The 14,877-nt window shown below is 36.1% G+C and overlaps 1 protein-coding gene and 1 long non-coding RNA gene across 12 annotated transcripts in view; one reads left to right on the forward strand and one right to left on the reverse strand.

Annotated features, from left to right (window-relative positions):
- Positions 1-14,877, forward strand: part of ZFPM2 (zinc finger protein, FOG family member 2) — a 466,093-nt gene that overhangs the window by 134,890 nt on the left and 316,326 nt on the right. For 2 of the 11 annotated variants that reach the window (XM_082235502.1, XM_082235498.1), the window contains exons 1-2: positions 6,646-6,769; positions 10,433-10,482. The exons of 5 other annotated variants lie outside the window; for them this stretch is intronic. The gene's annotated coding sequence lies outside the window, so the exon portion shown is untranslated. Of the gene's footprint in view, positions 1-6,645; positions 6,770-10,432; positions 10,609-14,877 lie in introns of those variants that run through there. 4 more of the 11 variants (XM_082235507.1, XM_082235499.1, XM_082235505.1 and 1 more) reach the window with 4 other exon arrangements.
- LOC309539640 lies at positions 5,785-6,615 on the reverse strand. The gene is made up of 2 exons (XR_014222899.1): positions 6,487-6,615; positions 5,785-6,109 (listed from the first exon to the last, which is right to left on the reverse strand). It is a non-coding gene; the product is annotated as an uncharacterized lncRNA (long non-coding RNA).

The raw sequence follows: 14,877 nt of genomic DNA on the forward strand, positions 1-14,877 counted from the left end.
TTTAGCTTCTGATTTTAGCACCATTATTATTTCAAATGCTGTAATAGCTAGTATTTTTGTGGCTATAAAGTTGATTTGCCCAGTATGTTGCAATTCTGTTTTTACGTTCTTGCCTTCTAGTGGAGGTATTTAGAAATGTCTTACATGTGAAGCAGATGTTATTGCTATATATGTTGAAGAAAGACAACTATTTCTGAAACAGTATATTATATCCTCATTGAGATAACATTACAGAAGAAATTAAACAACTTTTTGGCGGTTGTCACAATTGAACAAATGAGTAATCTGGGAAAGATGTTAAATTTGACTTCCAGGTGGATATTGAATATGTGCACATCTTTTTTGTTTAGGTAGCTGTAAGTTTGTGAAAAAGTTATGAGATACTTGGCTCATAACAGAAACAAGTGTATTAGGTATGTTTAATAGAAGCACACATGCATTTATATCCAAGTACAATACTCATATGTACAATACCCATACATACATATTTAAACTGAGAAGAATTTCAAGATGGGAATCTACCTTTAAAGGGGCATTATAAAAGAGATTAGAGATTATTACATAGACATATTTAATAAGTAAAGCACATTTTTGTCAACTAATGGTGGACTCTATGTTGACCTTTACATTTCACTGTATGCCACTTAACGCAGTGCACCTGGAAGATTCTCACTAACCAGAGCTGCCCATATGTGTTTGAACCATGTATGGTGATTTTGGCTTTTGGAAAAGCAAGTACTTAATTTTGTGAAAGTAGGTAATCTTTACATTGCAAGATATATGCAGAAGATGAAAGACATATGGTTCAATACATGCATTATCGAAATATATATATATCGTGAGACATGATTCAGCTGTGAGGGAAATTAATGCAATTAGGTAATTTGCTTCTAATTTTTAGTCTGTGCTAATTCATAGTTTTGTTAGATATGCAATACCTCATGCAGAGATTCATACAGGTTTCAGGGTAATGAAGTGAGAAGAAAAGGAAGCCATTTATCTGTGGTACCAATTATTTTTGTGAACTTACAAAAATTGCAGTTAGAATACCATTAAGAAAACTTACTTTAAAAAAAAATGAACAAATAATTCCATAGATTCAAATCAATTCCTTTAAACTGATATTATTGCACACCGGTAAGCCAAAATTAAGCACTTGAAAGTCTAATTTCATTCAGTTATGCACATGGTTACATTTGTCCTGTTGAAATAAATGAGGTTAAAAGTGCTTAACTTTTGACTAGATTGCACCTGCTATTTTGTCATAAGAAAGTTTTTTTTTTGTTGTTTGTTTTTAAATAAGAAGCATTAAGTTTTCCAAACAATGGACCTGCTTTTTCCCGTTAGTGGAGAAAGAGAATGTTTTAATACGTTTTTTTCAGACAGGTCTGATAATCTGAATTAGTTTTGGAAAAGTAAACATAGATTCATTTTTTATTTTAAATATATAGCTATCTGAGCAATGCTATTCCGTCATGAATAAATGAAGCTGGTATTAATTTCTTATTTGGATGATACACATTGGGATAACTCATTTGGATGAGTTCCATGCTGAGGTTTTCATATGAGAAACTGAATTTGGCCTTCTGGAAAATGGACAATACATTTTAATCCAGTATAGGATGCCTTTAAACAAACAATTAACCTGCTTGGTCCCTGTCTTTTAAAAAAAACTTCAGTGATGCGGTGCTGAAATTAGATTCAGAAAAGGAATGAATTGGGGTCTATATTCTTTAAACAGCTTCTTCTCCCTGTATAGAAGCTTATTTTTGTTTATGGTTGTAAGGAAAGGGATGCAATTAAATGAACACACTTGAATGTGGAAATGTCATACCTGAAACAGAGACATGGGCTCTTTAAAGGTATTAGCATAAATCTAGCACATTTGTTTATTATGTTTCAAAATCAGTCACTGGTATCTCTGCCACAGGTAACAATTGACTTTTCAGGCTTCAAGTTAATAGCCTTGTCTCTTGCTTGTAAGGATCAATATTAGTATTAATTAATCACCATTATCAGTCCTAGGATCTGGTTCTATTTGTTGTTACATCAGCAAATATCAATATAGAAAGTAGACTCTCTGATCGTCATGGCAACTTCATCTCTTGGGTCAAAGAAAGTTTATCTTATCTGTGCATGGAGAGTGGCAAACTGTTTAGGGATCTAGTTTGAACTCTAAGAACATTGATTTAGTTTTTGTTTGTGAATAGAGGCTGAATTTCAATCACAAGGGATAGGAAAGATTTAAATATTAATGCCCAGAGGTATGTCCAAGAGGGTGTCATGCTATTACTGTCAGATTGTCTTTCTGAGATGACACAAAGGGGGAAGGAGAGAGAATTGTGTCATTTGGATTATTTCAGGCACAGTAATATGTGCATTTGACAAACATGTCTAGAATGAAAGTGTGCTAATTCCGTTGTTTTTGTAGAGCAGTATTATTTTACCTTGAAAGTCTGCATTTGGTTTTGAGGCATACTGTACTGATGTATAGAGGTGACAGTGTTGGGTGGAGTAGGAAGGTATTTTGTTAGGCACTGCCAGGTAGAATTCATTAAAAAAGAAAAAAAATGAGAAGGCGACAAATCAGTTTTCCTGATACTTGTGGAATAATGACAAGCAAACAGAAACTAGAGGCAATCTGAATAATACAGCCTAATCAGTTAGATGTACCCTTGGAGATTGCTGAACTGATAAAAGTATTTCATGAGCCTGTAAAAACGAAATATGAATTCCACTTTGTTGCTATTCACCTTAATAAAATATTGATGTATAGCTCTGTTGAAAATCTCTCCAGGGCATTGGTGTTCATATATACAGCACTTTGTTGAAATATTGACATACAAACACATCACTTTGTTGAGACGTACAGCTCAATCTTTAGGAAGCTCTGAACATCAGCCAGCCCTAATATGTGTAGTCTTGTTTAGAAGTGCATGTAGAATTCCCACACTCATTTATCCTTCCTTGTGTGTTTCCTTCTGCAATAGCCTTGTTAAAAACATTATTCAGGTAGAAGGTATAAGTAGTGCTGTTACTTGTAATAGCTTCTCATCCACAAAACCACCCATTTTGGGACTAATGGATACAGTATATATAAAATATAACATCGATGGAAGTATGCATGGTGCTTATAAGTGGCAAATGACTCAGTTCTTGGTATTGACATCTTTTCATTGATTTCTTAGTTTTATCTAATGCCTTGAAAAGGTATTGCCATCGTGAGTTGGTAACAGCTGTGGATGGCTGTCACCAATTTAATTCCCCTCCCCCCATACTGAATTTAATCTGTTTAGAAGTAAACATACAGTTGCAACGTTCAGTTCTACCTACACATGTTTGAACAAATTCAAGAAGTGATATATAAAATTGATTGGGGGGGGGCATCCATTTTCAGTCTTCTGTTCTAGTGGTGAACCCTCCAGTGTTGCAGCCGATACAACATTACTATGTTGAGGAATAGGAAAGGAAAAGATATATTTCTTTGAGGTTAGGATTGTATTAATACAGTATTCTGTTACTTTGCAGTGTGCTTGAATATTTCTGATTACTCAGATGAGTTTTTCTCTCAATCCATTCTTAAGGGTCTCAGAAAGTAATCACTGTATTAGGAAACAAAAACTTAAGAATACATACAAAATAAAAACTCTTAACCTGAGTCTTGTATTGCATTAGGAAGAAGAAGCTTGGGCTCAAGCTTTAGCAAACCGTCAGAAGGACATTCAATCACAGTGAAGAAGTTACTGGTAGAGGCCTTCTATTTGTCCTTGCCATTGAAACTTGATTGCATCTAAGATTGCATATAGGGAAAGATGCATCCACTAGCCATTTTAGGCCCAAGTTGTTTAGAGCTTGGTAGGAAAATGAAAAGTATATATTTAATTGACTCCTGTGTTTCAAAATATCGCTGAATAGTTGTTGTTTTTACTTCATTTGCATTGTGCAGTAACCACAGACTTTATATTGGGACTTTTTATCTTGCATCCAATGTGCTTTCTTATTTTAACACAAAGAAATATTACATTGATTATTATGTTTACATGGTGAATAAGATTAGTTATGGGTTATTCAGAATACTACAGGTGTATAGCAGCAAGCGGTTTGGGTTTCCCATCCGAAATTCTTCCTGTATGTTATGTGGAACAATTGCATTGATGAGTAATAGTAATTGTGTTTTTTCAGCCAGTAGTCTGTGTTTTAAGCTTTTGGAGGCTATGATTAACTGATAATAAGTTGTGTCACAGGTTGTTTTGAGTTAGTATTTGTACTGGAAATACAGAAGAGGAGATAGAACAGTTAAAAGGTTTTATTCTTATTCGACATTTGAAGTTTTCCCTCATATTATATCATTTTATTCTAACTAAATTTTGTTGTACTAATATAATTTGAAATATACTATTTAGTGGTTTTCTCCAAAAAAATATTTCTTGTTAACAGTAATACTTAGATGCTTGCCTTTATTGGATTTGATACATTCGGGATGCACCTTTTGTGTCTTTGACTATATAGCCAGTTGAGTATATCTTCATGTGAAAGTAAGCATATGTGTTCCAGTTTGGGAATGAACACTGAATCACCCAGAAAGTTAAAAAGCTGGGTAAAGCTGGGTACTTAAAACAACTTTTTGAATACAGTTCTACTATATACAGACTGTTTCCAGTGACAATATTCTACCTCAGTCTAGTTTATGTGCTTGCATCCTATTGTATAATATGACGTATCTATGTGATGAAAGGATAGGAATTCATTTTACTTATTAAACTTAATATTACCAATGAACTAACAAACATCATTCTTATATCTGATTAGTGTTAATTACAGCAGAGGAAAGGTTATTTAAAGATTGTTGTTTACAGTTAATGGATCAATTCAAAATACGTTTGTTTATCCTCTCCTAAACATATGACTACATTTGACCTTTTATTGGGTTTACTTTATTTATTTTGCTTTTCAGATTTTATTTTTATAATCCTCCATCTCTGAAATAGATCTTTTCTCTGAAACATCTTTAGATTCTTACATCTTACAAACAGTATTTTCAGTAGTCTTCCAGAACTGGTCATACATTTTCGGGGCCTGGGCTTGTACCACAATGCTTATTGGTTCTAATATGGAAAATATGAATCCAAAATTTAGTGATCGTGGTATTCTTGAAGCTTTTACTTTTCCAGCCTTCTGATTTTGTATAAAATGTCCTACTTTGAAATTGGATAGAAATTAATATGCGTAATTTTACTTTAGAAAAGCAGTAATCCCAGTTGTTTTTAAATTGAAATACTTAAACTGGTTTTGAACCAGCAACCTTTTACTTTACTTAACATCAGACTCTTAGAGTGCAATTATTTGCATTGTATTTAGAAGTAAGCCCCACTGGGCTACATGGGGTTTACTTCCAGGTAAGTGTGTACAGTACAGGATTACTGCCTTAATTGTAGTAAAACTGGGCACAATCATTGCTCATGTCAACATTCTGTTTCATGCACTGCAACAGTAATTATAAAGGTCAGAATTAATAATGAGAATATGTAGCACAAACCTTGATTTTGTAAATATATATATTTATGATTTTATTTCAGGTAACTTTTCATTATGTGCCATATAGAGATATGGAGCACATTGAATAATAAATCTAGGAAGACTTTAAGCTGGTTGTTAAAGGAATCCACAATTGCAAGGGAATATAATTAAAAATGTTTTGATATAGCAGAGAGGTAATTTTTAAAACCAGATTTCTAAAAATGCATGTGCACTGTTAGAAGAATGGACATCTTGGACAAACAAATGCATATTTTGCCATCAAGTTCTTTTAAGCTTCTGAAGTCAGGCCTACAACTGGGTCAGATGATAAGATGAGCACAACAGCAAAAACGAAGAGCACCTCTGATAAAAACTGATTGATTGATGTCTGGCTTCCCTACCATCGCAAGCAGTTGACAGTTAGTTTAGGATCAGATGATTTGGCTTTTGCGATAGATGATGGGGTCTGTTAGGGAAGTCTGAAGGACGTAAAGGTCGTTTTCTGTGTAGTGTCAGGGAATACTGGGTTCCCACAAGGTGGGGCATTGGATTACATTTTTCTTTATCTTGTGCCTTAACTTTTCAAGGTCTGCTAAAATAAAACAATCAAAAAGAAAAGTTCAGAGAAATTTACAATACAGTACCATGCATGTCTACTCAGAATTAAGTTTCATTGAATTCAATGGGACTTACTTCCAGGTAACTGCGTATTGCAGCCCTAATTGTAATCATAGCATCTGTACTTGCATAATAAAGTTAAATTCAAACCAGATATTCTGCAAGAATATTATAGAGTGACCCTTAGCTTTTGACAGCTTCACACGTAATTGGCCCGAGCATTAAAAAAAAAATCTAAGTAGTGTTTAACTGTTATATTTTACAAATTCCAAACACACACACCCCTAATATACTTAACAATTGGCTATTATTATTAAGGTACAGCTTTTATACCAACATTAACTCACTTACTAGAAAATAAATCTCACTGAGACATATTTATATTCAAGGACAACAAACTGAAGAACTAGAACATAATGCTGTTCAGCCCAAAAGATTTTCAGGACAGTTACAAAAAAAAATATGCTGCAACTGTCATAGAACTGGAATGTAGACAGCTGGGATTTGAATTTAGATTTTGGACAGTTTTATACTCAGTGGAAATCCATTATGATGTATCTCTTTACTCTGAGTTTCAAGGGTCAAATCTCCAAAGGACAGTTGAGTTTTAGCTAATGCTGTTGGCTTAATATCGGTAAGATGATTTTTTTCAAGGTGCTGTATTGCTGATAATATTGAATGCAGTCTGAAACAGCCTGTAGATTAATTTGGATGGCAGCAGTGTATGTTCTTCTCAGTGATTTGTTGCACCTCACAAAACAATGCTTTCTTAATGTCTAAACTACAGAATAAATTTATTTTTAAAAGCTGGTTTTAAGCAGATTCTTACAATTACTGTTATCCATATGGCTCCTATCTAATGATGTGCGCTTCCATAATCAGAAACATGAAATTCAGGTCTGTAAGAATATGACACAGCAGATTTTAGGAAAGCCCCCACCCTTCAATACAAGATTGTATTTATTGTGTCAGATACTTTGTCAACGGTATGAATAATCTATTTAGCATTTAGGTTTCAATGTCTGTCTTTGTAAAATTTGGTTATTACTTCTGCACTAAAAGTTTTTGGCCACAAGCAACTGTTACATGTTTGCAAAGTAAATGATATTTGACAAAGGTATGTGCTTTTATTTGATAAACTATATTCCATGTTGTAAGATGAAGGAAAATACACTAACATCATTTTTGTAGGTAGCTTCACTTTTGGTTATATACTAGCTCCTCATCTTATTCAACTCATTTAATAGATTTTCACACCTCTCTCTTCCTCTCACAAGTCTTTCTTTTGGCAGATTTTTTAAAATGGAAGTAAGAAAAATAGCTTGATAACTCAGTCTGTTCTAGAGTGCCACACCTCTTATTAGGTAATTGAGAACCATCTAATTATACCCAGAAGAAAATCAGGAGTGATGAATCAAAGAAAGAAAAGAAAAAGTAATGTAGCCAAAATTATCAGGATCAGCTATATTTATAAATGGAAAGTAACAATCAGCTACTTAGATGAACTAGACTGTGTAATTTTATGATTAGCCCTGCAGTGTAGAAAATCTCATTAAAGTGGGAGTATTTGTTGGGGATGTTCTGGCTGGAGTGATTAGCAGTAACAGAAAATGTTACTGGTAAGGAAAAAAGAACACTGAAGCTCAAGTTTGAAAAGCATATTTAGCACACACATTCACAGTATGGCAGACATGTAAAACATTCTTTTTCTAGCTAGGAAATTCTGTTTATCCAGTAGTGGTCAGCTATTGGCAGATTGTTTTTAGAAGTTATAGGAACAAAAATAGAGAGGGAAATATTGCATTGAATATCTATGCTGTTTCATAATAGTGTAACTCTACTTTAGTAGAGTTTGGCATTATTGTATTTAATGGCATTATTGTAAAAGTATTAACATTTAGGTTAAAAAAATGGATCGGTTACTTACAGATAGTTCTTAAATATGTTTATTCAGTATTATTCTTCACTGAGTTCAGTGAGACTGAATTCCTCATAAGTATCTTTAGGATTTCAGTCCTTCAGTTGTTTGTGTACCAGTTGGTCACAAATATTTGGTGTAAAAAATAATTTTAAAATGTTATACCTAGGACTTTGTTTTTCAGATGCTATTTGGCCATTAACTGACTGAATACATTTGTTTGTAAAAGCTTAATATGTCAAAACGCTTTTCAGTCTCTGTAGTTTGATGATCTAACCATTACACCTTGCTTTTTGTGAGGAAGCTTTTTAACAGTATCTTGAAAATAACTTTGAAAATAACTTTCAGGATAAATATTTTTAGCATTTGAAGACTTCTGTCTGTGGTGGACATAAATTCCTTTTTCAACAAAACTTTATCTTACAGATAACATAAATGTATTTTATTCCCCATTTTAACCATTATTTTAATATTGAAACCCCCATTTCTAATTATTTGGTAAAGATCCTAACCTATAGAAACTAAAATCATGTAGCCATTCACTGAAATCACAGTTGCCTTTCTGATTTATTTATGCAAGAAACACAAAAGGGAATTGGAGAAAATATGATAATAAAAAGGTTAACATTTTATACAACCATTTTAGACATATAGAAGGAGTAGGAAGTGCTGCAGTTTCCTTTTTAGAGTACCTTGAGTACCTAGGTTCAGATATAAGCGAGAGAGGGTGATGATGCTTAAATGCTGGGACCATCTTTCAAGACACTGGTAAAAATCAATTTTAAGTGGTGTATATGAACCTTTGAGAACTCTGTATGTGGCCCCAGTTGATATACTGAAGTGAATAAGTTAAAGCCCAGAAAGAAATCTAGACATCTACTTTATCCACATTGTAGTACTTTCACACTTTCATGGTAAAGGATTCAATACAGTTTAAATTTTAAGAAAACATCCTTTCAGTGTGCAGTAAAATAGCCTGCCTATAGCAAACAACTTTATTTACTTTTTTTTTTTTGGCTAAAAGATCTGTAGAAGTCCTTCACCAAAGATTAGGATCTTCATTTTAAAATCATAAGTAGATGGATGCTGCTTTCTACAGAGGTAGCTCTGTAGTTTCAACATGTGTGTTGCTTGTTTTATTAACCTCCTACTAGCAGTATGGAGTTTTGTCTTGGAAATATGCTCTGTGTCTTAGATTTCAATGTCATGCTAATATAGGCACCATGTTGCAGAAAGAAGCTTATCTATCCTATGCTGTTATCCTAAGTTCTGAATTCTGAGCTGCTTCCTGCACCAAAAACAGTTCATCTTTCATATCAGATGTTTTACATTCTGAATGATTTTAAGAATGCCGTCAGTTTTTAAATCCAGACTTCTATCCAGATTTTTCTGTTGGTTTCTTTTTTTATATAAAACTAGCCCATCACCAAGTGCATTGCCCTTATTATCATCTTATTAAGAATACTATAGCCTTGAATTACTTCCAATATTTTATTTTTAATGTAATTGCCTTATAATATACACTATCATTAATCCTGGGGCAAGTTGTGGAGAGGGTTGTGGCAAGGCAGCGAGAGGCATTATTGGATTACATGGATTATCTAGAGACATTTCTGTCTGGGTTCAGATCTGGCTTTAGGACCAAGATGGCCTTGGTCACACTGATGGATCACCTTGATCAAGAGCAAGAAGAGGGGTATGTGACCTTGTTTTCCGACTATGGTCCCGATATATTTCTACTGTTGTTAATTGCCATGTGTATGACAAGGCTCTGCTTTCTTGCTTGCTTCTTCCTTTGGAAGGGCAAAATAGAAAATGAAGGAAGGAAGGAATAAAATATTTATTTTTGTAGTCTGTGCTATTCTGAATGCACAAGCTAGGTCACATCAGTATAACATCAGGTGATTGACTAGAGCATGGTAAAGCCCACATGTCGGACTTGGCTGATGGAGGAGATAAAGTTCTTGCCTGCCAGCTGGATGCAGTTCCCCACCCCTGATCTGGAGTAAATGCAAATACTGGGTTTTAGAAGAGCTCAAGAAGTAACAAGAATACAAGACAACAATCATGCGGTGTTATCGCAGAAGTGGGGCAGAATACAGAGAGTTGCATGTCTGTTAGTAATGCAGTAGTGTTTTGTACACACCTGTACACATTATAGTAGCATTAATTCCTATTTGAACCAATACACTGGCTGCTACTTCTTTGCCATCTTGGCTGCTATGTTACTGTAATTGTTGGGTTAATTGGCAGAATTGCAATTCACTAATTATAATGAAAAATGGGGGGTTATCTGGAGTGGAGTTATGCAGAGTTTTGGAGTACATTGTCAGCAATATGCCGATGACACTCAGCTCTGCTTCTTATTTACATCTGCAGGTGAGGCAGTGGAAGTGCTGGACTGGTGTCTTGCCTCGATAATGGACTGGGTGAGAGCCAACAAACTGAAGCTCATTCCACATAAGACTGAGGCACTATTAGTGGGTGGTTCCCTAGACCAGATGACTGAGAGATTGCCTGCTCTTGATGGGGTTACACTTCCTCTGAAGGAGCGGGTACGTGGCTTGGGGGTACTCCCGGATCCTTTGCTGTCACTTGAGGCTCAGGTGGCCTCAATGATGTGGAGTACCTTCTATCAGCTTCTGTTGGTGGTCTAGCTGCACCTTTTTCTAGACAGGGATAGCCTAACTACTGTTGTCTATGCTCTAGTAACCTCAAGGTTAGATTACTGCAGTGCATTATACGTAGGGCTGCCTCTGAAGACTTCAGCTGGTGCAGAATTCAACAACCAGGTTGCTCACCAGGGCAAGTTGGTATGAGCATATTACAATGATGCTGGCCTGAATGCACTGGCTGCCAATTAGTTTTGAGACTTGTTTGTTTTGACCTATGAAACCTTAAATGGCTAAAGATCACAATACATCTAGGACCGCCTCTTTCCAAATGAATCTACCCAGACCTTGAGATCATCTTCTGAAAACCTTCTTTGTGTGCCTTTTCCACAAGATGTCTGGAGGGTGACAACACCAGAAAGAGCCTTTTCTACAGTGGCTCCCCATTCTGCAGTGGCTCCCTTCACTATACACCTTTAGGTGCCAGGAAAAACATTTCTTTTTAACCAGGCCTTTGGCTGATTGGCATCCAATGCCCTTTTAAAATGTGGGGGTTTTTTGGGGGGGGGTTATTGGGTTGTTTTTGTCTTTATTACGTATTTTGTGTATTTATACTGTGATTTTATGTTGTAATTGCCCTGAGACCTGCATGTATAGAGCAGTATACAAATTTAATAAATAATAATAATAATTAAAAAATGGAGGGAAGGGATTGGTTCTACATTTAGAGTTAGAACATCATTCAGTACATTTGAAACTTGAAGGGGTAAGTATGTTTGAGGGTGCTGCATGCTGGATCAGGAGTAGAAAACACAAGAAATGAGTTATTTTGAATGAATTAAATATTTCATGAAACATTCTGGCATGTTGACAGATGCTGTGTTTTGTCCCCATAGACTTTGCTGGAATGGATTTTCAAAAAAATATTTCTCCATTTGAACTGTGCTTTTTTGCAAATGGTTTGTTTTGGGAACATCAAAGTGCATTTCTGTGATTTTCTCTAACAGTGGTATACACTTCTAGTTTTTGTTACCGGAGCATTTCTGTGGCCAGGGTTAGCTATTGGATTTCATGAGGGTGTTCCACACACATGCTTAGTACAAATCTGTTGTGAAAGAGGGCTGAGTGAGGGAATTAAATGTTGGGTGAAGTGAGAATGAACGACAGGCAGAGAAGGTCAACTGGAAAATGGCAAAATGTGTGAGGGACAGAAAAGGATGGGGAGTGGGCAGGGGTTGGAAGGAGATAAAATACATGAAAATGTATATGTATGTCTATATGTGCAGGTATACACTATATGAATTATAGGGCAGCAATTGTAGTCCTATGTAAATGAGGGTAAGTTAAATTGCATCTCACCATTATAACAAGCAATTAGGGAAGTGTAGTAGATTCTAGGACTTCTAGTTAGAAAAAGGTTCAGTGATTTGAAACTTAGTACAGTGGTACCTCAGGTTACATATGCTTCAGGTTACAGACTCCGCTAACCCAGAAATAGTGCTTCAGGTTAAGAACTTTACTTCAGGATGAAAACAGAAATCATGCTCCAGCGGCGCGGAGACAGCGGGAGGCCCCATTAGCTAAAGTGGTGCTTCAGGTTAAGAACAGTTTCAGGTTAAGTACAGACCTCCGGAACGAATTAAGTACTTAACCTGAGGTACCACTGTAGTATAGGAGAAGTAAGTTAGAGCATGGTCCATACTGAATTTGGGGTAGAAAGAATAATAAATTGTTTATTTTGAATGAATTAAATAGGTGGGGAAGGGAAAATATAAAAAGTCTGGGCAAATGTTATCTGTTCACTGGGATATACACATGGTATCTGTGCCACTGGAGCTATCATGCAACGCAAGCTACCATTCCATGTTACAAGTACCTAATTGGCAGCCAATATTATCTGCATAGAATGTTAAATGTTAGAAGGAATCTTGAAGGTCAACTAGTCCTACCACCTTGCTCAGTGCAGGATAAAGGTGAAGCTTTCCTCATCACTCCTTCTGTATATCTCCTTCATAGGGTTTTTGTTCATTTTGTAATCCTGAAACAAAAAAACCTGTACTGTGTGCTGCTATTTCCTCATAGTGCAGAAAAGCTGAGAGAGAGAGAAAAAGAGTTTAATACTTTTTGAGTTTGTTGTATTGGAATGATTCAAGCTTTTGAGTTTCATTTTAAATGTATGTAAACAAATGTAAGCATTTTCGGGATGAGAAACTTGTGAGGAAGATATACTTTCTGATCTGAAAACCTACCTTTCGATGATTCATTTAGCAATTGTACTCTGCACATGTTCAAAGGTAATTATAGAGCTGGCATGGATAATGATTGCCACCATGATGCTCTGAATATGGAGTGTACAATATGGCGCTACCTCTGTGCACGACATTGTGCTGTCTCTAGGATAACTTTAATGTCTGTCTTGCCCATTCTTTCGCTTTCGCTTAATTGACTAGAAGGAAATATGCTTTAAAGTGCTTTATTTATGGCAGCAGCGTTCACGCAATTTTGGAGCTTGAATGAACATGGAAAGCCCTTAACACAACATATGAAACTAAAAGCTTTTTTTTGTTAATTGAATTCATTAGTTTGGTTACATACTTCTGACCATCAATGGTGTGGCTGAGCTGCTCACCTGACCACTGTCTGGCTGGGTCACTGCAGCATACCAAGATAAAAAGGGGGTTGGGTGGCAAAGTTGGTATGTTGCATATGTTCTGGCAGAGTCAGAGTCAACCCAGTACTCTTGCTGGATGGAGCATTTGCCTCATGCCACTCCTTCTGTTTCAGCCAGATGGAGGTCAGGTGAGCGGCTTAGCTGTACCACAGTGTCTGCTGCTGCCTCTGACTATGACACTGATGATATTATCTTACCATTGATGATATTTGATCATATGTATGGACCCTTGGGAAGAACTCTAGTGGCCCTTGCTACTTTCAGTACTCGCAGCTAATGAGGGGAATACATTGCCCAAATTTCCGCCCATACTGCACTAATTTGCAAGCCCAGTATCAGCAGGTGGCATGCCTGGGCCACTGCCAGGGACTCCTTGCTGCCTTGAATACCCCTTGGTATTATTGCTATGGGGATGGAGGGCAGTCACAGTGGTGACTGATTGTGCTAATTGGAGAAGCGGCTTCAGCAGTAGGTCTACCCCTGCAGCAGACAGACTGGCCACTTCCCAACTGTGTATCCCTTTCGTTTTAGAAATCCAACCCATTTTTTTATATGTCATTGGGGCCTACTGAGGTTTAAACAAGAAATCTGTCATATCCAGGTAAGTAAGTAGAAATAATCACTTCATACTTTTTCCATGGGATGTTATGCATAACAGGGAGTTTTATAATGAAACCACTATAGCATAAGAGCCTTTCCAAACAACAAAACTGTGATTACAGGAATAAAAGCATTTCCCTCCAAGTGCTGCATATGTTGCCGATTCCCCCCCCCCCCCGAACATTAAATCTGCAATATTTTGTTGCTGGGATGCAGCAATCTGTTCATTACCGTAGATGTGTTATGTGTAGAAAGTTGGACCGTGATTCTCGCAATAAGCCATGGATAGTGTGTGCAATGGCTTTGCTTTCAGCAACACCACTGTTCCTCTAAGGCCCTTGCCAGCTTGTGAATTTTAATAGGAGATGAATGCCCTTCCACCATACCACTCAAGTGGGAATACATGTTAAGTCCTTTAATTTCTTTAGAGGCCAGGCACTTCTCACTGCCAGTTCAGGACTGCATTTTTATCCTTTTTAAATAGAAAAAGTGTTAAAAACCTATCCCTTACTTTACACTGCAAGGCGCTCCCCCCCCAACCTTTATTCATTACATAAGAATGGGATATTATGCCATTGTGAGTGGATCAGGGCTAGTGTTAGTATACTGATGAGTAAAAGATTCATTATGTTGCTGTCTGGAAAGGCCCTAAGCTCAATAACATTAACTGTGCCCATAGAGGCAACATGTACATTATGTCAATCACAACCAAGTGAAATATGCTCATTAGATGTGGCTTTCTGGCCATTGGTTTTAAAAAGGTTGCCTACCTTTGGAATAATGAGTTGAAAGCTTTTAAAAAGGCTTAAAACTCTCCTGTGCTGTATGTTATTTCTGTTTTGGGAGGGACCAAAAATTAATGCTTAAAAATATAACTGATGTTTACTACCAGTTTTGAAGTGATTACATTTATTTTTTACCCACTGCTATGACATAAAGTA

Source organism: Podarcis vaucheri (genome assembly GCF_965113315.1).
Source record: "Podarcis vaucheri genome assembly, chromosome: 8".
Taxonomy (NCBI): domain Eukaryota; kingdom Metazoa; phylum Chordata; class Lepidosauria; order Squamata; family Lacertidae; genus Podarcis; species Podarcis vaucheri.